Source organism: Cervus canadensis, chromosome 24, assembly GCF_019320065.1.
Source record: "Cervus canadensis isolate Bull #8, Minnesota chromosome 24, ASM1932006v1, whole genome shotgun sequence".
NCBI lineage: Eukaryota > Metazoa > Chordata > Mammalia > Artiodactyla > Cervidae > Cervus > Cervus canadensis.
In genome coordinates, this window is record NC_057409.1 from 45,463,348 (window position 1) to 45,485,320 (window position 21,973).

A 21,973-nucleotide genomic window follows, 5' to 3' on the forward strand; every position below is an offset into this window, starting at 1 on the left:
TTGATCATAATAGCAAAATAAAACAGAAGAAAAACTGAAAACGACCCAATGTCCATTGACAGCAAATGGATATGTAAATTATTGGTTTTTCAAATTATGGAATATTATACAGCAGTGAAAATGAGTGGGAATAACTAAAATAAATCTCAGAAATATAGTGTTGAGTAAAAAAGCAAATCATACCAACACAGTTCTATAAAGCAATTATTCTTCAATTAAAAAATAAATTAATTGAAATAAAGAAAAAAAGCAAATCACAGACAAAGCATGCTGTCATCTATGTTCAAAAAGATATAAAACTAAACAATATGATTTCAGCATATACACACTCATTTGTAGATAAAACTATTATGGAAAGTGAGGGGATTATAAACACAAAATAGGTAGTTGTTTCTGGAAGAGATGGTAGGGGAAGAGTATTTGATCAGGGAGAGGTTCGAAAAGCTTCAAGGGTGATAATCTTTTCATTGAGCTGGGTTGTGGCTCCATGGATATGTATTTTATTATTATTTGAGCCATGTATATTATTTTATGTCTCATTGTATGAGTGTATACATGCATAAATGCACACATTCTTTTATAAGTATGAGATAATTTATAATTTAAAAAAATCCGCAGATTAAAATAAAGTGAATTTATTAGATTTCTAAGTTGTGTTTCAAGTCTTAAGAAAAACTAGTTTTATTCTTATGACTTGAATACATTGGATGCTATTGAAAGTACAACAGTTGTTAACTACTGCCTTCCTTTTCAACCATCAAAGTCCTTTAGAACATTTCAAAACTCAGCTGGTACAATTGATAACCTCTCTTTCTGGCTGCCCTTTCTCCCCTCTCCAATGGCATTCCTAACGTCATATCTTGATGAATCTTGGCTTTTACCAAAGATGGAAAGAGCAACTTTTGGTTTTAAACTAAACCAGTTACAAAACTCCCCTGACAAAGGGAATCTAGAGCATAGCTGTCTGCTTGAAATGGAGGGAGAGAATAATATAGGGAAATATGAAGAGGACAAGCGCAAACTAACAACTCAAATTACCTTGTTATAGATGCTCTATTACACTTTTATATAATTTGTCTTTCCATATCCAATGTTTTTCAGAATATTTAACCAAACAGATTCCTTCCCATCAGTTTATTATTAATAATATTCATTTAAAAACTCTATATCCTATTTAAACAGCATTAATAGCCAGTTTTTTTCCCTCCCAAATACTTTTTAAAGTTTGTTTCAAATTGGTCTATTCCTGAATTTCAGTCTTCCATCCTGGCATCTGAGTCGATGAAAAAGCCTTAAATCATCCCTAGTGACTTCATAATCAAATTTCCTTCAATGAAATCCTTGTGTGGGTATTTGCTGGCTTAAAAGAAAAATCTCCCAACTACAAATTGGCCTTTAGGTTATGGGTTCTGTGCTCTTCCCTTCAGAAATTCTGCTTAGTTCTTTCCCTGCAGCAGAATTCTCTTTTCTCATGGATCTTAAGGGAACAATTAGGCAAGATATGAATTCCAGAACCACTTTGCCTTCCTTTCCTTGCATTGGACCTTCAGTTTTCCTCCCCTGTGTATTCATTCCTTTTCTCTCTGTACCTTTTGTCACTTTTCCTCCCAACGCCTTCCCTTTTCTGAGAGTGTAACTGTTCATTCCCCAATTCCCTAAAGGATCGTACCAGACTTCGTCTTTGTTGCTGACTTGCCCCATGTTTCTGCTGCTTGTCTCCAGGCCCTTTCAGTTTGTTTCTTCATCTCCCGCCTCCTTCCAAACATAATTTTATGCCCTTTACCGAACACATTTTCTTCTGGCTTTATTCCTTTTTAAACTTTAATTCTCCTTTTCTTAGTCACTATTTACAAAGGCGTCACCTGGGATAAAAGCAATAGATTTGATCTCAAAATTCTCATTTAGTGTTTTGTCATGAAGAAGTAGTTATCATCCACATTTTACAAATAGCTAAAAGAAGGAGAAAAAGGAAAATATCTTGCCTGAAGCCATGTGTTAAGTCCGTTAGAAAGCCAAACCAGATTAGAGATCAATTGTCCCCACATCTACCACCGCCTGCTGCCCTTATCACCTGAACCTTTCTGTTTTTTTTAAGAGAGGACCTAAGAACCATCTGCACTCTTGTTGCTTTTCTTCTCCAAACTGAGGATTCACAGATTGAGGAGACATAGCCCAGGAATCTCCATTTTAACAACTCCCAAGATCCTTCTTAGGCAAGGTAAAATGCTTCCTAAAAATAGTGAGGGAATTAATCATTTTTGTGCTCATCCTATGTGTCTGATGCTACGCTCTAATTTTACATACACATGCCATTAGTTGATTGACTCTGATAAAACCCCTTTGAGGTAGGTCTTCTAATATCTACTTTATAGGAGAGAAACTGAGATTTGAATTAGAAAACTGCCCAAGGCTACTTAGCTGGTAACTGGAAGAGGCAGTCTAGTAGAGTCCACATCTGACTTCATTACCCTGGATTTCAGGAACTATGACATGACACATGTTTTAAATTTAGCATAAATAGCTATTAGATATAATAAATGTTACCATATGTATATAGGATTATATTAAGCTCATAGTATGCAGCAAACAATAAAACAGACAAATTGATTAAACACATTCAAATTTGTTTTTTCATTAAGACATAATTGATATATAACTTTATTAGTTTCAGGTATACAACGTAATGATTCAATATTTGTGTGTGCTCGGTCGCTCAGTCATGTCCGACTCTTTGCGACCCCATGGACTAACCCGCCAGGCTCCTCTGTCCATGGGGATTCTCCAGGCAAGAACGCTGGAGTGGGTTGACATGCCCTCCTCCAGGGTATCTTCCCAACCCAGGGATCGAACCCAGGTCTCCTGCATTGCAGGCAGATTGCTAACTGTCTGAGCCACCAGGAAAGAAATTTGCATATATTATAAAATGACCACCACGGTAAGTTTAGTTAACATCTATCACCACATAGTTAAAAATTTTTTTTCTTGTAGTGAAAACTTTAAAGATCTGCTCTCTTAGCAACTTTCAGATATACATTACAGTATTCTTAACTAGAGTCACCATGCTATATATTACATTCCCAGGACTTATTTACTTTATCATGAGAATTTTGTACCTTTTGACCACTTTCACCCATTTCACCCATCCACATCCCCCCCACCTCTGGCAACCACCAATCTGTTCCCTGTATCTATGAGTTTAACATTGTTTTTTAGATTCTACATACAAGTGAGATATTAGTTTTTTCTCTGTCTGACTTACTTCACTTAGCATAATGACCTCAAGGTTCATTCATGTTGCTATAAATGGCAGCCTTTCTTTTTTATGGTTGAATAATATTCATACATATATATTTGTATAATGGAATATTACATATATCACATTTTTTATGCATGCATCTATCAATGAATATTTAGGTCGCTTCCATATATCTTGGCTGCTGTAAATAATGCTGCAATGAACATAGAGGTGTGTGTATCTTTCTTGAGTTAGTGCTTTCATTTCCTTCAGATAAATACACAGAAGTGGAGTTGCTAGATCATATGGTGGTTCTGTTTTTAGTTTTTTGAGGCACCGCTATACTGTTTTCCATAATGGCTGCACTAATTTACATTCCTCCCAGCAGTACACAAGTGTTCCCTTTTCTCCATATCCTCCCCAACACTTATTATTTCTTATCTTTTTGATAATAGTCATTCTAACAAGTGTGATATCTCATTGTGGTTTTCATTTCCATTTCCCTGATCATTAGTCACGTTAAGCATGTTTTTATGTTCCAGTTGGCCATCCGTTTGTCTTCTTCGGAAAAATGTCTATTCAGATCCACTTTTCAAACGAATTTATTTGCTATTGAGTTGTGTGAGTTCTTTATATATTTTGTCTTTCGAGCCCTCGTCAGAAAAATGTTTTGCAAATATTTTCTCCCACACAGTAGGTGGCCTTTTGATTTTGTTGATGGTGTCCTTTGCTGAGCAGAAGCGTTTTAGTTTGATATAGTCCCACTTATTTGTATTTGCTTTTGTTGCCTTTGCTATTACTGTCAAATCCAAACAAAATATCATAAAGGCTGATGTAAAGAACTTACTGCCTGTGTTTTCTTTAGGAGCTTTATGGTTCAGGTCTTGTGTTCAAGTCTTTAGTACATTTTGAGTTGGTTTTTGTGTATGGTATAAGATAGTGGTCCACTTTCATCCTTTTGCATGTGACTATTCAGTTTTCCCAACATCATTTGTTGAAAAGACCATTATTTCCCCATTGTATATTCTTGGCTTCTTCATCATTAATTAACTGATGCATGGGTTTATTTCTGAGCTTGTTGTTCTGTTCCATTGATATATGTGTCTTTTTTTTTTTTTTTTTTTTTTTAGTTTTCTTTCCATTTATTTTTATTAGTTGGAGGCAAATTACTTTACAATATTGTAGTGGTTTTTGCCATACCTTGACATGAATCAGCCATGGATTTACATGTGTTCCCCATTCTGAACTATGTGTCTGTTTTTATGCCAATATCATATTGTTTTTATTACTATAGCTTTATAATATAGTTTGAAATAAGGACACATGATGCCTCCAACTTTGTTCTTCTTTCTCAAGACTGCTTTGCTGTGAGTCATTATTTTAGCTTTTCCTAAAAATTATCATCTAACATAAGAAATTTATAAACATAATGATGAAAGAGTTGAAAATTATGAAGTTGCTAATTACACTATAGAATCTGTGCTAGTCATACTTGATACACTATAGAATCATGTACTAGTCATAAAAATTAGAAGGCAGTGTTCTAGGTGGAACATGCTCCCTTTTTGTCTCCTACTACTGGACCATGAATGTAATAATGAGGTAGAGCAATCGCCTTCAATCACTTGGAAAGTGAATACTGAGGATGGTATGAAGCACCTGAGTCTGAATGTGCATCCATAATACCAGCCCTGAACTGCTTTCTGGATTTTATAAGAGATGGAAACTTTTCTCTTATTTAAACCTGGTAATTTGGGGTTTCTGTCTCTCACAGTTGAACCTAATCCTAAACAGTAATTACTTCGGTTATAAAATTCTATCATGAGAAACTTAGTTATTTTATCATGATAAGTAATGATTGTAAAAGTTAGTAAAGCTGTATTTGATACCATTTCAAAAGTCTAACCCAACAATAAGAATGCGGTATTTTAATGGCGATTAATACACGTTGCCATTTCTATAGGTTCTCAGTTACAGTCATTAAAAGTCTGTTTTGTAATTAGCAACCCAACATAAGAATTGTTCATAGCCCACTTCAGTTTAAAAATAAACTCAAGATGAAAGTGATATAAATCCATTGTTAAACGATTATTTCTGATTCCATGGTAACCTTTTAGAGACAGCTTTGCTATGTCAAAAATAAAACTTTGAGTTTTATAGGATGAGTTATACATTGGGACAACAAAGGGACTCTCTCTTTTTCCAAAGTTTCCAACCAGGTTTCTGGCTCTGTTACACCAAGCCAAATGTCCCATATCCATATAAAGTACTCTAGCAGATTTAGGATTGGAATGCAAAAATTACATTGTAATACTGGGTAAAATGTGCTAATGGGAGGAAATCTGAACTCTTGGAGAAAGTTCAAGTATCAGCTAAACTAGTCAAGAATTACAGTTTATCATTATAATTGGTACTTAGAAAAATGTCTTCCCAACATTATTTGTTGGCTATGAAGGATATTTGAGGAATGAAGGTCAAAGTCCTGTATTTTCAATACTAGAAATTGACTCATTGTATCTAACTCTGTTATGGTAGACTTTTATCCAATGGTTTAAATTTTTTTTTTTTTTCTTTTTTTCCCTTTTCAGAGGTGCAGCATCACATGTATAGGAATGTTTTCAACTTATTTCCACTGTATCTTTAGGCGATGGGGAAGTAAAGTGGGGTTGACTTGAGAACCCATAGAGAACATAAAGACTCAGAGTTTGATTTTAAAAGGGGAAATTTAGTGTTTTATAAATAAACTAACAAATTTCAAAGAATCTTCCCTTTCTTGTTATTATTTTTGAATGTAAGATGCATTGAACAACGCAAGTAGGGAGTTGAGAAGTGGACTTTAGTGGACTTAATACAGGACTAAATTTTGGTATTTTGCATAGATACTACTATTATTTCCCTACATGTTCAGGGTTTTTTTTTTTTTTAATAGGTATAACTTTAATTTTATGAACTTAAGAAGTTGAATTTCTCCCTTTTTTATTTAACATAAGTTCAGTTGTAACCTACAGGCACTCCATGAAGCTATTAGAGCTACCGCAAACCACCACACAAGGATTCCATTCTGAGATCTCCCCTAGAGGACAAATTTAAGGAAAGCTCAATTCTAATTTTCCTCCTGTGTAATACCAGGAGACCAAACTGACCCTGTTGGGATTTGATCCTTTGACTCCATGATTTCTTACCTGAGATTTGGACCATTTAATAGTGCTTTAAGTACTTTAGCAAGGCATTCTTACACTGCATTTCTAATCAGAGAAACATAAAACAGGATCTGTCCTTAAGCTGTTTGACTTTGCCTTATAATGGTTTCCATTTCCTTTCATGAGGCATTATCTTGATAAATTGCTGTTTTTAAAGATCACTCTTTGCCTGGAAAGTGTGTGATAGATCAGGAACTGAAGGTCCTTGTTGGGGTTGAGACTCTGGCCGAGTGGTTTGCAGCCTCCCTGCCTGCTCTAGCAATACTCCAGGACATATCTGATTTGCTGTTTGTTTCTCATTTGTACATTGACTATCAGCAAATTAGACTGGGTGGATTCTCCCAACAATTAAGCATAATCTTTAGCTAAACTAAGGACTAAAAAGCATAGAAGAATATTATCATACTCAAAAAAATCCACAGAGTACTCAAACTGTTTTTAAAACAGAAAGAAATAGAGCAAGCCTATAAGTCAGGTCACATCCCTTGAATTCACATGTTAATTATTCCCAGTGAAAATTACCATGGTAATTGATTTATAGAGGTGTGTTAGAATTTGAATTACTTACCTACATTTATCCCTAGAAATCTATCAGTAATTTAAATAAAACTTACATGGTAATTTATCTGTACTTACTACACTTGGAGGAACACTTAAAAAACACTACACATAAACAAAAATACAAAGCAGGCTCCTCACTGGGGTTACAAGTTCCTTAGAGTGACAATAACAATTAGTGTAAAAAGAGCAGTGTTGGCTCCACTGAGGACTGCCATTTCCTCAAAAACAAAGGAGCAATTTGGAGGAAAACCATACAAAATATCCCCATTATCAGCAGGCTGATTGTTAAATAATGACTTGAGCTAACTTTGAAATAGCACATGGGAATAGCGATGCTACTGGCAAATGGTAAAGAAAAAAATTCTGAATTCATTTATATTTACCTGAGCTTTCTTTTTTGTCAAGTAAGTTTTTTACCACCAAGAAGTCAAGAAAACACCTGTCAATTTTTCTATAGGATTCTGATAGAGGATTAAAAGCTACTTTGTAATTATCAAGCACAAATCTCAAATTTGTATTTAAAAATAAAGTTAATGTCATTCCCAAAATCATGGAGAAATTTAGAACTGGTGTTTAAAATAGAAATTTAGACTACTGACTTGAAATCCCATGCTCTGACCACCAGACCACATGCCTGCCCAAGGATACTTACATTTTTTACAGAGTTATTCTTCTTTGTAATTAGATGCAATGATTAGAGTGTCTTTTGCATTACTCTGCATTTTTCTTTTAAGTCAGGGTTATAAGCCACACAGGGCACTGTCCCTTATAAAACTAAACAAGGGATTTTCAGTCTTGCAATACAATCTCTTGATATTTGTTTATAGGTTTCACACATCAAAAAAACAATGAAATCTGTAATTTTTCAAATTACAATCCTCTCATTCTCTAAGTTATGGGCCTATGAGAATTGCAAATCTTTTGAAGAGAATGTAATCTTTATGCTTACAAAATGTAGGCTTTCATATTTGGGTACAATTGCAAATCAAGGTTTTTTTCCCCATAATAATCAGTTTCTCAAAGTTATAGGTTTTCCTCACTTGAAAATAAATTAATGGGGATTTAAAAATATAATTCATCCAGTTATTAAATCTTTTCAATCTTTAAAATTAAAAATAATTTATATTCTCATTCTCCAAAAAAGCAACAACAGAAAGTACCTTATACTATAACATATTACAATTTAATTTTTTTGATTAAGGAAATAAAAATAAATAGTTGAAGCCAGTTTAATTTAAATTTAAAAAGGGAGAAAACTTTTATGTGACAGTTTATTACTTTACTTCTTTTCACAACAGACATAGATTGTGTGCTTAAATATTGAGTTTTTCTCTATCAAGTACCTGTCAAGAAAGAAAGTCCATCTTGAAACAGCCAAAACTCAAAATACTACAGATGGCTTTCTAAAGGGACTCAAATTAGATAGTATTCAATGTTGCAAAAAGCTATGATAACTTTTATAGCTTTAAACACAAGTTTTAAATTAGAGATTGATATATAAGGGAACTAATTTTGCATAATCACTCATTTTAAAATAATACATTATAGTTACTAAATTATACAGTAGTTTTATGTGAAGACATACTTTTTTTTGAATGCTGTCATATAATTATTTAGAAACTGTATTCTCAAAACCATGAGTTTTGGACACAGGTTATTTATTTATCTTTTCTATTAATACTTTATCTTGAGATGAAAATGTGACCATTCACATTTTTTTACAGAGCTTCCTGGAGCAATATGCAGGGCAAGGGATGGGAGTTGGGGGGTGGGGTGGCAATAAACACATGTAAAGCTTGTTAACCTGTATGTGAAACGCGTGGGCCTGTTGTGAGGGTATAAAGAGTTTCCCAGAGGGGAAAGAAAGTAGAATCAGGAACACCAATGCCCATACAAAGAGGTAGTCTTCCAAGTAGTGGTTGCCTCTTTGTCAAAACTCTAGAAAATAAGTTCAGAGAGCAGTTCTTTGTCTAATTTGCTCAGTACTGTACCACTCCACTAGGTGGCTTCGTTGTGCCTGACCCTTTGCGACCCCAGGGACTGTAGCCCACCAGGCTCCTCTGTCCATGGGATTCTCCAGGCAAGAATGTTGGAGGGGACTGCCATTTCCATTCTGGTGTTTGGAACAACAAATATTTGTTGAATGAACAAATGAGTAAATGAATGGATGAAGAGAAGATGCCCTTTGGACATCTTTTAAGTCAAATTACCAAATTAACATTAATAGCCATCGGTAAATTGAAGGTAATCCCACTGATGAGTGAGTGGGATAGAAAGTACACGCACTGAAAATATTTGAGAGAACAGAACCATGAATGGGAACAGAACCTTTCTTGAGGGAAAAGCAGGTATAAGTCATGGAAAGACCAGTGATCTACTGACATCAAAAACCTCCTTTTAAAATTATAGATAAGGGAATTCTCTGGCGGTCCAGGTGTGAGGATTCCATGCTTCCACAGCACAGGCAAAGATGTGTGTGTTAGTGGCTTAGTTGTGTCTGACTCTTTGTGACCCCATGGACTATAGTCCGCCAGGCTCCTCTGTCCATGGGATTCTCCAGTCTAGAATACTGGAGTGGAAAAAAAAAAAAAGAATACTGGAGTGGGTAGCCATTCCCTTCTCCAGGGGATCCTCCTGACCCAGGGATCAGACCTGTATCTCCTGCATTGCAGGCAGATTGTTTACTGTCTGAGCCACCAGAGGGCCCCACTAATTGTTACTATATTGCTAATATTCGATTTTTAATAATCTTGGGGGAAAGTTAAAGAGCTATGCATAGGCTTATTTTACACAAATTTCAAGTCATCCTCAGCACATCTTCACATTCACTTGGATGAGGGCTGAGGAAGTCCAATAACTTAAGTTATTGGAAAAGTAACTAAATAATGGTAACCTTGATAACCCATCTGCTGTTGGGCCATCTGCAGAAAAGACTTAGGTGTGGCCTAAGAGAATCAGGTGCTGGACTCAGTCTTAAGCCTTTGAGGCTGTTGCAACAAAATACCATAGAGTGTGTAGCTTATACAGAACAGAAATTTATTTCTTGCAGTTCTGGAGGCTGGAAGTCTGACATCAGAGTGCCTGTGTGTTTGGATTCTAGGAAAGGTCCTCTTCCAGGCTGCAGACTGCAGATTGCTCTCTGTATCCTCTTATAAAAGCACTAATCCTATTCAGGAGGCCTCCATCCTCAAGACCTAATTACCTCTGAAGGGCCCCACCTCCTAATACTATTAGCTTGGGCACTAGGTTTTCAACATATGAATTTTGGGGGGACACACATATTTCAGACCACAGCAAACCCTTCAGTGATTTACCATTTCTTTTAAAATCTCACTCCTTAACAAGTGACACATGCATATTCCTGCCTCTTCAGAGGGTTTTTTCATGTCTATTCACCTCAGTGATTTATGACTTCATAAACAAACAGCCTAATAGATATTAAGTAATTAAGGTAAAATAAGTTTGAATTTTCAGTTTATCTTTTGGCACCATCACAAGTGAAGTGATGTATTCAAATAAGAGTTGATGAGAGGAAATGAGGTGACTTTTTTTCCTACTCAAAAGGACATTTTCACTGATTGATTTGAAGTGTTTGGAATAGAAGTTAAAAAAGAAAAAACAACCCAGCTATATATTACATACTCCTAGGGGCAGGAATTATCTCTCCACAAGTACCTTTTTCATTTTCTCATAGCACCTAATAAATAATTCTGCTAAATGGTAGAGCCCAACACCGTTCTTTGCAATTATTACCAACCCTATCAACACATAGCCTGACATGAAATGATTCCAATCTTTAATAGTATTAATCTGAAATTTTAAAAGCTAGTCTTGTTACTGAATTAAGAAAACATACAATGGCATGGGCTTCCCAGCTGGAGCTAGTGGTAAAGAATTCGCCTGCCAGTGCAAGAGACTAAAGAGATGCAGGTTCAGTTTCTGGATTGGGAAGATCCCCTGGAGGAGGGAATGGCAGTCCTCTCCAGCATTCTTGCCCCGAGAATCCCATGGACAGAGGAGCCTGGTGGGCTAAAGTCTGTAGGGTCGCAAAGAATCAGACATGACTGAAGTGACTTAGCACACACGCACAATAGCATCTGTGCTAAAAGTGAAAAATCATTACTGTAACAGAACAAGGTTAAAATTAAGTGAGCTGTTCCCTTTAAATGGTACCTTAACTCTAGTATTCACACAATATGTTGCAGTTTCCAGCTGATCCCTCAAATCCCCTTACAAGAAGAGAGGTTTATAATTCAAATAGTATAGGAAGAGGAAATCTAATTTTGACCTTGAGTCAAATTGATGCCAAAAGGAGTTTATGGTTTTCTTTATAAGCTGTAATTGCAAATACAGTTTCCTTCATCTTAAAAACTATTCCACCCTGAAATTTTCAAACAAAAATAGTTTGCAGAAACGTTGGCAAAAGACGTCTTCAAAGGAAACTAGTTTGAATTAGAAAGAGAGGAGAGGGATGGTGGATATTTTTAAAGGGATTATGTTTTCAATATTTTGGGCACTCTAATTCCTGTTGCTTTTTTAAAAAGCATTTCTCATTTAAAATTATAAGTAGATTAGTAATTTAAATGTGCTTAATTTGTAAATAAGGTAAAATAATATGAATGTGTATAACTTTAAGAGAAAAACATATTATAAAAATATTTTCTTGAAATATTAAATAGAAGCAAAATTATCATTAGTAATGATATGATACTAATGATAAGCACAATGACAACTGTCATAATTGTCATACTAAAATATGCGGGACCATATAATGGCATTAATTAAGATAGAGAAATGGTATGAAATTCATTTACCAAAAATATTTTGACTGGTTATTTTAATCAAAATATTTGATAATATAACATCATGTACAATGACAATAAATAATGTTAGTTTCCCCGACACTGCTATCTTAATGTGTCTATAGGTTAAGTTTAAAACCAAGCCTGAGTTAGAGGTTAACTGACTGTCTCATCACCTTTGCTACAACTGTTGTCTAATGTTCAACATAAATCAGGTCAGGATGCTGGTTCAGTAGGTGAGGGTTTAGCGTAGGGGAAATTAGCATTAAATAGAAATGTTATCCCTTCTTACTTCTTATTGTGGCAGGTTCTGAGTCCTTAACTGATCTCAGTTCTTATAAATATGTAACTTTTCTGTATGTATGTATATTCTTTAAAAACTCTCACACTCCAAGCACTTTTTTCCCAGTGAATATCAGACATGGATTTTCATTACCAAAACCATGTCTGAACAAGGCAGCACAAAGGAACCCACCATCTATGTCTCAAATACTCTTAGTTTGGGCTTCCCAGGTGGCTCAGTGGAAAGAATTCACCTGCCAATGCAGGAGACTCAGATTCGATCCCTGGGTCAAGAAGAGCCCCTGGAGGAGAAAATGGCAACCCACTCCAGTACTCTTGCCTGGGAAATCCCGCGGAGGAGGAGCCTGTGGACTACTGTCCCCGGGGTTGCAGAGAGTTGGACACAATTTACTGACTGAACACACACGCATATGCATGTTAGTTACCTGTATTACCTTATTTCTGAATTACCTGCAGGGGTACTTTCAGTAAGCAGGAGATATCTGAATCTTTGATAGTACCTAAAGATTGGACTTAAGTAGTTCATGTACTCTACCAAACGGTCATCCTCATGTTAAAGAGAAAGTTCAGGAGTTCTTGTTTCTAGAAAGAAATAATTAAATACAATAAAAAACAAAAAAACTGGAAAACCTATCTAGAAGCATCATGTCTTGCCAGGAATGGCTTCTGTGTTGGATCAGGTTGAAGTAGGCTTAGAAAGATAAAGCCATTTCCCTCAACAATAGCTTTCCCCAACCCCCCGCCCCAAAAGTTCTGCCAGACCAAAATAAACTAAATAAAAACAAGCAGAAAATAAAGATAGAAGTGGATTTCATAATCATTAAAATTATAACGGGCATGGTGAATATCTCAGAAAACAAGATACCATGTGGTGAGATCCAAACTCATTTTCTTTGTGGAAAACTTAGCGTCTCAAGGAAGATATATTCTGTAGGTCCTCTTCACAAAAAGACTGTTTAAAAGATATGTGATCTATAGAAAGGTTCAGAAATTTGAAACCTAGATTTTTGAATAGTTAGAAGTAGGTGCTATCCTATGAAATTTGAAGAAAATATTTACAAGTAAAATGAATTCTTCCTATGGAGATGTGTTATATATCGAAACTAAATAGTGTTAAGCTTTTGAATGTACCATCTTCTACCTTTGGTGACTAGGAGAAGTTAGAGATGTTCTTGTTAGATCCCTAAACGGTGCCAGGCAACACTATTCAAATCATCCCTCAGTACCATTCCCAGAAAGAGAATATGGAGGTGAGGTTGTGCTCCTACCCAATAGGATAATTCATAGAATCTTAACCTGTTAGGCTGCAAATGACATTACAGAACACCTTCTCCAGCTCTTTCAACTTACAGATATGGAAACCCAGGAGCAGAAAATCTGAGTCATTTGTCTAATTCATACCATTGGTGACAGGAGGGAATAAAACTATGGCTACTTGATCTCTGGTCTGCAGTTTGTTCCACTATGCAATACTGACTAATCTCGGTATCTGCTCAAAGCCAAAAATGTGTTATTCATAGCATTGGCTCCCTACTTACAGAGATAATGTGGGTTAAAGACAGCTAAATGCCAATGCAATTATTGTCGTTGTGGTTGTTAGATTTCACTTCCTGATCCACCTGCTGGGGCTCTATTTTAAGCTACACAGACAGGCAAAGCAGTCCACTGTCCTGAATGATAAAATAATTACTTTGGGATCAAAACAATTATGTGAAATTTCCTGCAGGAAAATTTCTTCCCTTTTTAACACCTTGCCTTCTCCCATTTCCCAAAGTAATGATACCTTCTCTGAGGAAGAAAGGAGCTTGGGTATCCAGTTGTCCTGGGCTGAACCCCACTGACAATTCTTACAGTTGAAGAGGTGAACAAAGGAGATGATCAAGTAACGGAATCTTTTAGTAAATGGCTATGCTAAGTTTGTCTCATGGAGAAGAGAAGAAGATTGTGTATTGGGATGGGACGGACGAATAAGAATGATAGCCAATTAAACACTTTGTCTGTAAAATCAGGTTTTGATTCCATCTGTTAGTAGAAATGCTTTTTCTACATCAATAATCCCCTGTAGATTCCCAGTATTGCTCTTAGCACTTGATGCTCATCATAGTTTGTGCTTGAATATTTTTTTTTTTCAAGTCAGAGGAGAAAAATTCACATGTTTGAAAAAAGAGGAAGAAACTTTAAGTCTATTGTGTCATCTTTCAATTTTACTCTCCTTTTAGATTTAGAATAGAGGCATATAAATACATATTTAGGTCAAATGCCCAATGACTTAGTATTATATCAACAATTTTCAGAGGCTGAAGCTGGATATCATCATAGAATAAACCTGTTGGATAGAAGAAGAAATGTGAAGTGTACTTGCAATTACCCTTTTACAATAAAAAAAAATCTCAGTAATAAAATTTTATAAATTTGATATCATGGTACAGGAATAAATATTCATATTATCATCAATCCAGTCCCCATTTCTCCATTTAACAACTTAAAAGTTTGGTTTTTTTTTTTTAACAAAAGAACATCTGCTTCCACAATCTTCCCAAATTTTGTAACACTTTGCTCTTCCAGTACTTCCACCATACAAGGAACTTTTAATTCCAGTTGTAGCTGTACATTCAAAGTTAATATTCAAACATTAACCAGTGTCTTAGAATGTCCTTCCTTGTTGGCCTTATGTGCGCCTTTGCTGACTGTACAGATTCAGATATGATGATGATGACGTAGGTATATGGCTATTTGACTTTCCAAAAGCCAAAGGGCAGGATGTAATTGAAGCCAAATAGAAATTTTGGCCAAATATCAAAAAAAGTCGAAGTCAAATTTCAACTAAGTCCCTAATTCAGAGTTCAGTAGAGCATTTAAATAAGCAAAGAATGTCCAAAATTTTTAAAATAGTTTCTCTATTTTCTTTTTCTCCTTATCTAGATAAATATTTATAACCAGACATTTAAAACTGAAATCAATGAATTCCTCTAAAATCCACAAGATGGTGCTATGAAGCGGCATTTAGAAAAATTTTAAAAACCATATGCCTTCTAGGAGCAATTTTTAGGCAAGGCCAAATAAGTACCATTTAATAACATCCACTAGAGATAATATACTATTTTTAAAAAAAGCAAAACCAAATCCATTGATACAAAAAAGGCATACTTTTACTCATATTGCTTTTTAATAATTTATCCCATAGATTATACTTCTGTTAACTCTGTTGTTGATCTCAGGTTTTAAGAATATTTTGGAGAGGACTAAGAATTGAACTTGGATCTCGGCAGGGAAAAATCTTAATAGGAAAAGTACTGGAATGAAACAGAGACCAGAGTTCTAATCTCTGCCTTCGACTTGAGTTGCCACCTCCAGACGTCATTCCACCTACTCCCGCTGTTCCTAAGCAGGGGCAGTTGTACCTTTGGCAAAGACTAGAGGCATTTTTGATCGTCACAACTTGAGGGGTTTGCTGTTGCTGGCATCTAGCGGGGAGAGGTCAAGGATGCTGCTAGACACTCTACAAGGCTCAGGACAACCACAACAAAGAATTATCCTCCCCTAAATATAGATAGTGCTAAGATAAAAAAATGACCTATTTGTTCACTCCTTTGTTGGTTTGTCAGTTCATTCATCAAATAGTTCATATATATAAGTATATGCATAAATGGATAAATCAACCTATCAGTCCATTAATTCACTCTTTAACAAATTTCTTACAAAGTGTCTACAACTCAAGACTGCACTAAACTCTAGGGATTAAAAAGACAAGAATTACCTTATCCCTGTTGAGACTAACAGAAGAAGAGAGACACTTATGAAATAATATAACAGTAATATGTGATAAATATTTCAGTGGTAAGATGTTCTGAGAACACAGTATGATGACTTTTGGAGAAGATGGCAGAATCCAGGAAGGTGTGCTAGAGGTGGAGATTCTTTACTAGGTGGGTGGAGGGTGGTCATAGAATAAACTTTTGAATGAGGCACAAGCGAAGCCAGAGACATACGGTAGTTCAAACTGTGTTTGGCGAACAGTATACTGTTGTGCTATGAGATTAGACTAAGGAGGAGGGTTAGGAAAAGGAAAGGAGAAAATCTGTTAAAAGTATATAGATGGGACCCCACTGAGAAGGGTCTTGGATTCCATCTTCCAAACACTGTATTTTTAAAATAGAAGACTGATACTAGACATGGGCTTCCCTGGTGGCTCAGACATTAAAGAATCTGCCTGAAATGCAGGAGACCTGGGTTAAATCCCTGAATCAGGAAGATCCCTGATGAAGAGAATGGCTACCCACTCCAATATTCTTGCCTGGAGAATTCCATGGACAGAGGAGCCTACAGTGGGCTACAGTCCTTGAGGTCACAAAGAGTCAGACATGACTGAGCAGCTAACACACACACGCGTGCACACACACACATACACTAGACATGTGGCAATCACTTAACTTTTTTAGGTCTGGGTTTCACATCCTTAAAGTGTTTGATGAGATATATTTCAGGTTTATATTTAGCTTTAACACTGTTTTATAGTTATAAAGTCAAGCCATTAGATATATTAAACTATATATTCTTTGATTTATATTACAACCATCAAAGTCACAATATCTGTAAAGAAAATACCACTTTTCATCTATAAAATTTGTATTATTATAGATATTTTAACTTCATTATAATGAACAAAGTATAATATATTCCTATTAATGTATTTGGTGTTTAAGGCTGGACATATTTGAGAAGATCAAGTTATCTTGAAGAATATACAGTCTTCTGATTAGTTTATTCCTGTATCAGTAACTACTATAGGGTGACCCAGGATAAATTTTTAAAATATCTTTTCTGCACACAGTCTTCTCTGTTTGTACTTTTATCAATGTTTTAAACAATCTAATTAGATTGGAATAGTTAACATATGTTTTATGCTTTGAACAGTTACTTCATAAATGTTTTAGGGAAATGAAACATTGGGGTCTTTTAAAAATGTTTTTCATTGAAGTATATAGTTGATTTGCAATGTTGTATTAGTTTCAGGTGTATAGCAAAGTGATTCAGTTTTATATATGATATATATAAAAGAACATTTATATTCTTTTTCAGATTTCTTTTCCATATAGGTAATTACAAAATATTGAGTATAGTTCCCCATGCTATACTGTAGACCCCTGTTGTTTATCTATTTTATATATAGTAGTATATATATGTTCCTCTCAAATTCCTAATTTCTCTCTTCTTCCCACCTTTCCCCTTTGGTAACTGTTCATTTGTTTTCTATGTCTGTGAGTCTGTTTCTGTTCTGGAAATAAGTTTATTTATATCATTTTTTTTTAGATTCCACATAGAATGATATCATATGATATTTGCCTTTCTCTGACTTACTTCAATCAGTATGATAATCTCTAGGTCCATTCATGTTGGCCTAAAAAGCACTGGGCTCTTTTTTATGTCTTACATTAATAAATGAAGAAAACTCAAAGATTAAGAATTATTTGAATTTCACTTGAGTCAATTAGTAGCTATCAAGTGGATATTTGATCTTAATTTACAAAATGTATTTCCATTATATATTTTTCACTTAATATTTTAACATTTGTAATTTAAATTCAGCTTTAAAATATGGGTAGCTGAAACCACTGCTACAGACCAGTTCTGTTGTCATTCAGAATTTAAGCCCATCGATCAAATGGCATAACATGAAATGAAAGAAAAAAAATTGAAAGGAGGTTTTCAAAAAAGAAAAACGGGCTTCATATATAAATAAAATACAGACATCTCCTATGAGGGACACTGCCATTCTTTTGCCCCAAATAGGGAAATGAACTGATGTCAAAAGTGACAGAGACACCCAGAAGGCCTGGGCTGTATTACAGTTTCCTGAACCTGTTAGTGATACAGTATCTAAACCACTTTCATCCTTGCCCGTTGTCTGACTATAACTGTCTACTCTATTTGATTGTATCTTTTTGAGTCTTTTTTCTTCTTCCCCCGAATCTATAAACCTTCTGGTTTCTGTACCACGTTTCCACAAGTATTATTTAAAACCCTTGATGGGTCATTTCAGATTTGAATATCCATTCATATTTATTTTCCTCCACAGAAAAATACTATTAAAACCGATCCAATAATTTTAAAAAGTAGTGTGGATTTTCTACAGTGCTTGTGTTTTGAGACAGTATCATGGATTCGATTCAATATAGAAGGTTAATCTTCAAAAGATGAGAACTTTGTATGATGTTACAAAAAGGGTTTCAAATCCCAGAAATGTAGTTGAACTAGTCAGTTGTTTTCAAAGGCACCTTGGAGTTCGGAGGGCCCACGGAAGCAGCAGTTAGGGGGTCAGAGTGCAGGACTTCAGGGACACCCCCACTGCCTAGCCTGACCCTGCTTTATCACAAACTCTGCTTCCAACCCTACTGCGTATTTGTTCCAGGTCCAACTTTGTTTGAGCAAACATTATAAGAATTTCTAAGGTCCCTTCTGACCTAAGATTCTATGAGTTTTTATTTTCAAATCTTTTTTAAAAACCACAGAACTTCAAGTAAGATTTCAATAATAACTGAGAGGCTTAAGGCAGGATAAAGAAAATATTAAAAATAACAGTACCAACAATTTTTAACTTTTCCACTTCTTCCTCTGAAATTAGACATTTTCTATTTAAATGTAATGAAAAGATATGATTTTAAAAAGTTAAATCCTTTCAAACACTGAACCAGACAGTAAAAGACAAACAAATCAGTGGTACAAATCCAGAAGGTTCAAAATGCCTTGAACCTTCAGTTTGAATTCCCTGCAGAGACAGACCTTGCAGATCTGCCCAAGAACAGGAGAACTGGTTCTCTCCTTTTCAGAGCAAGGGATAGCTCTGAACACACATGGGAATTAGGGCCTGCAGACTTCACAGGATGCTTCTGCTCAGGGTCTCAGATTCCTGTGCATGCGAGAGGTTATCCTGTTGGTGTCAATAAGAGCTGGCATTCACTTGCATGTCCCTAGGACATTAAACAACAATAACACAAAAGTGCCTACAAGTGCACAGAGCATGACTGAACACTACTGGACTGTCTGTCCCAAGATGTGTCATTTTTCTTAATACAGGTTGGCAGTCATCACCTACTAGTTGGATTTCTTAGGTAGATGCCGATTAAACCTCATAATGCACCAAAAATTCATGTTACTTAGGGGAAATGTTTCTAAACATTCTCAGTGTTTTTGTGGATAATATAAGATACATTTTATGAATTAATGTAGTCTCATAAATTAAGACAAATTTTCAGCAAAAACTCAAAGTCAATTTAGGGATTGCTCTTCCTCTGTAGTATAAACAATAGGTTGTTTTTTGTTTTGTTTTTTTTTAAAAAAACAAACAGCTTTGGAGAGAGGCTCTGGGAGACACTTCTTTCCATTTGACACCTAGGCTGCATAATGAAGGAATGCATAAAGAAATGACCATGTGGAAGGCAGAAAAGGAAAGGAATGAATTAGAGGATGAATAGATCATAGACTTTTTTTTTTTGGCTAGTTACAGGAGATATTCCAGCTATGAAGGAATAGAATGCGTAACAAGGGATTCCAGCTTAAACTAATAACTATGCTTACATTGTAGTCTGCTGGTCTTTCATGATAAAGAGATCAGTCAACTAAAGAGGAAGAATCCAAGAATTCATGTTGTGTAAAGAGAAAGATATTTCCCAAATATTAATAAAGATGAGAACTTGCTAATTCTGGCAATTCCTCTGTTTCCCCCCCCCCCTTCATTAAGACAAAAATGGCTAGCGATCCATTTCCCATAATTAAAGGTAAAAATGTAAGGCCAATGGAATTATTTCTCTTGTTTATTGTAACTTCTTTCCGGATATCAAGCTCCTTTTCTTTTTAAAATAAATGAATAGCACAGTTTCCCCACGCTAAGTAAGCAGCACTGAAGCCTATTTGCTATTTAGAAAATAACTAATAGAACACATATTTCATAATATCACATAATTCAAATAATTTAATCCAAACAAGTAAATCCGCTCTGCACTTAACTTGTCCCAGAGTGACAACTAAAGTTGCTCTTTTTTAATTCTTCATTTGTCAAACCACATTTATATGAAAGAAGAAACAAAATTCTCAAGTTCCCAGGGGAGGGAAAAAGGCAGAATGAAATCTGACATAGTGCAAAAATATGGTGAAAGTGTAACCTTAGAAAAATTGCACATGGAATTAGACTTCTTTTTTCCTCTTTTTTTCTGCACTGCTTGGGATCTTAGTACCCATCCCAAGAATCGAACTGTGCTCCCTGCTGTGGAAGCTCAGAGTTGTAACTAGACTGTCTTATCTTTCCAAGAGAAATTTTCTACTCATATTTCCCTGAACACAGATAAATGCTAGAATATGAAAAGAGAAAATGATTCATTGTATTAATTGAAATGTTCTTTAAAACATTATTTCAAAATTCCACAGCACAATAGGAAGCTTTCTGATTATCATATTCTGAAATGCATCAGGTAAGTAGGTAGTGAAATGGATTGTTAGTAGAGTTGATTCTTTTGCTTGTCCTAATAAGGATTTGTCTTCAAATTGGCCAAGTCTCCTATACATGAAACTCTTGTGTGTGTTATGTGAATTGCTCAGTCGTGTCTGACCCCCTGTGACCCCTTGGACTGTAGCCGGTCAGGCTCCTCTGTCCATGGAATTCTCCAGGCAAGAATAATGAAACTCTTAAACAAACTATAAATTATATGTATCTGCTGGCCTGGAAATTTCTACCCTTGATATTTTTGGTTTTGTTGCCCATTTCAGGGGCAGAAGAGAGGATGTAGGCAAGGCAGAGTGGCGTAGTTTCTTCTCAACCCTACAATCAGAAACGGGCTGGCACGCAGGGGAACACAACCACAGGCTGAGGTGAGTGTGGCTGAGCCGACAAGTGTAAAACAGGCTCCTGATGTTCCTTAAAATTTTGATATTTTGTTCAGCACTGACTTATTGCTTTGTATTGACTTCTTAAAGTATTGCATTACTGAAGCTTTTGGCACCACTTCTATTTTGAGCCTGAGCTGAATGGCTCCCTCACTCACCCGAGTCCCAGCCCCACTCAAGCAGCACTGGGCTCTGGGTTCCAGTGGGTCTGCGGAGCCTCCCCCTTTGACCTGCCTCAACTCTGATGGGCTGAGAACAAGAACTGTTTTCTCTCTGCTTGCAAAAATGAAAATGAAGAATTTAGAAAAGTGTCCTTTTGTCTCACGGGGAAGCTATGGGAGTGTTCGTAAGCAGTTGTCATTGATGGAAGTGACACTGGGACTTTGAGCTGTCCTCCCTTTCCAGTACTTACTTGTTTCTGGACAGAATCCACGATGAGCAAAACAACTAATGCCCAGAATGTGGATTTACAGCAGAAGAAATGAGGAATCAAAGTAACACATTCACCCAAAAAGTATGAAAATGTCCCTCTGAAGCATGCTAAGTTAAACAAAAATGAGATGTTTAATATACGCAATTGTAAATGTGATGTACACTCTTTTAAAACAGGGCAGAATTACACGTGATAAACTAACACCGAGGGTACTTTTCCATTCCTGAAGACAGCAAAAGACTTTCAATCTCAATGCTAAACGTCTCATCAGCCTTGCTGCTATCCGTCTCCTTGTCTTTTTCAAAAAGATATGCTTACAGTCCTCAGGCAGGGGCAGAGGCTGCCCCCCTTTCTAAAAGAACCCTGGGCCCTGCTTTCCCTCCATTTGTGTTTGACATGGCTGCAGTGGAGAAAAGGGCAAGGCTTACTGAGTAACTCCTCTGTGTTGATGCTTTCAGAGGCCTTATCTTACTTGATGCCCCAGCAGTCCTGGAAGGGAGAGTGATTCTCACAAAGAGGATTAGGAGATATGGTGAGGAAGATTTAGTCCTGGCAGATGCTA

At 35.8% G+C, this 21,973-nt stretch overlaps 1 protein-coding gene across 3 annotated transcripts in view; it reads left to right on the forward strand.

The window, feature by feature from the left end:
• The window catches only part of FTCDNL1 (formiminotransferase cyclodeaminase N-terminal like), a 155,408-nt gene that overhangs the window by 16,422 nt on the left and 117,013 nt on the right, over positions 1-21,973 (forward strand). For 2 of the 3 annotated variants that reach the window (XM_043446068.1, XM_043446069.1), the window contains exon 2: positions 20,862-20,963. The gene's annotated coding sequence lies outside the window, so the exon portion shown is untranslated. Of the gene's footprint in view, positions 1-2,095; positions 2,219-20,861; positions 20,964-21,973 lie in introns of those variants that run through there. The other variant, XM_043446067.1, reaches the window with a different exon arrangement.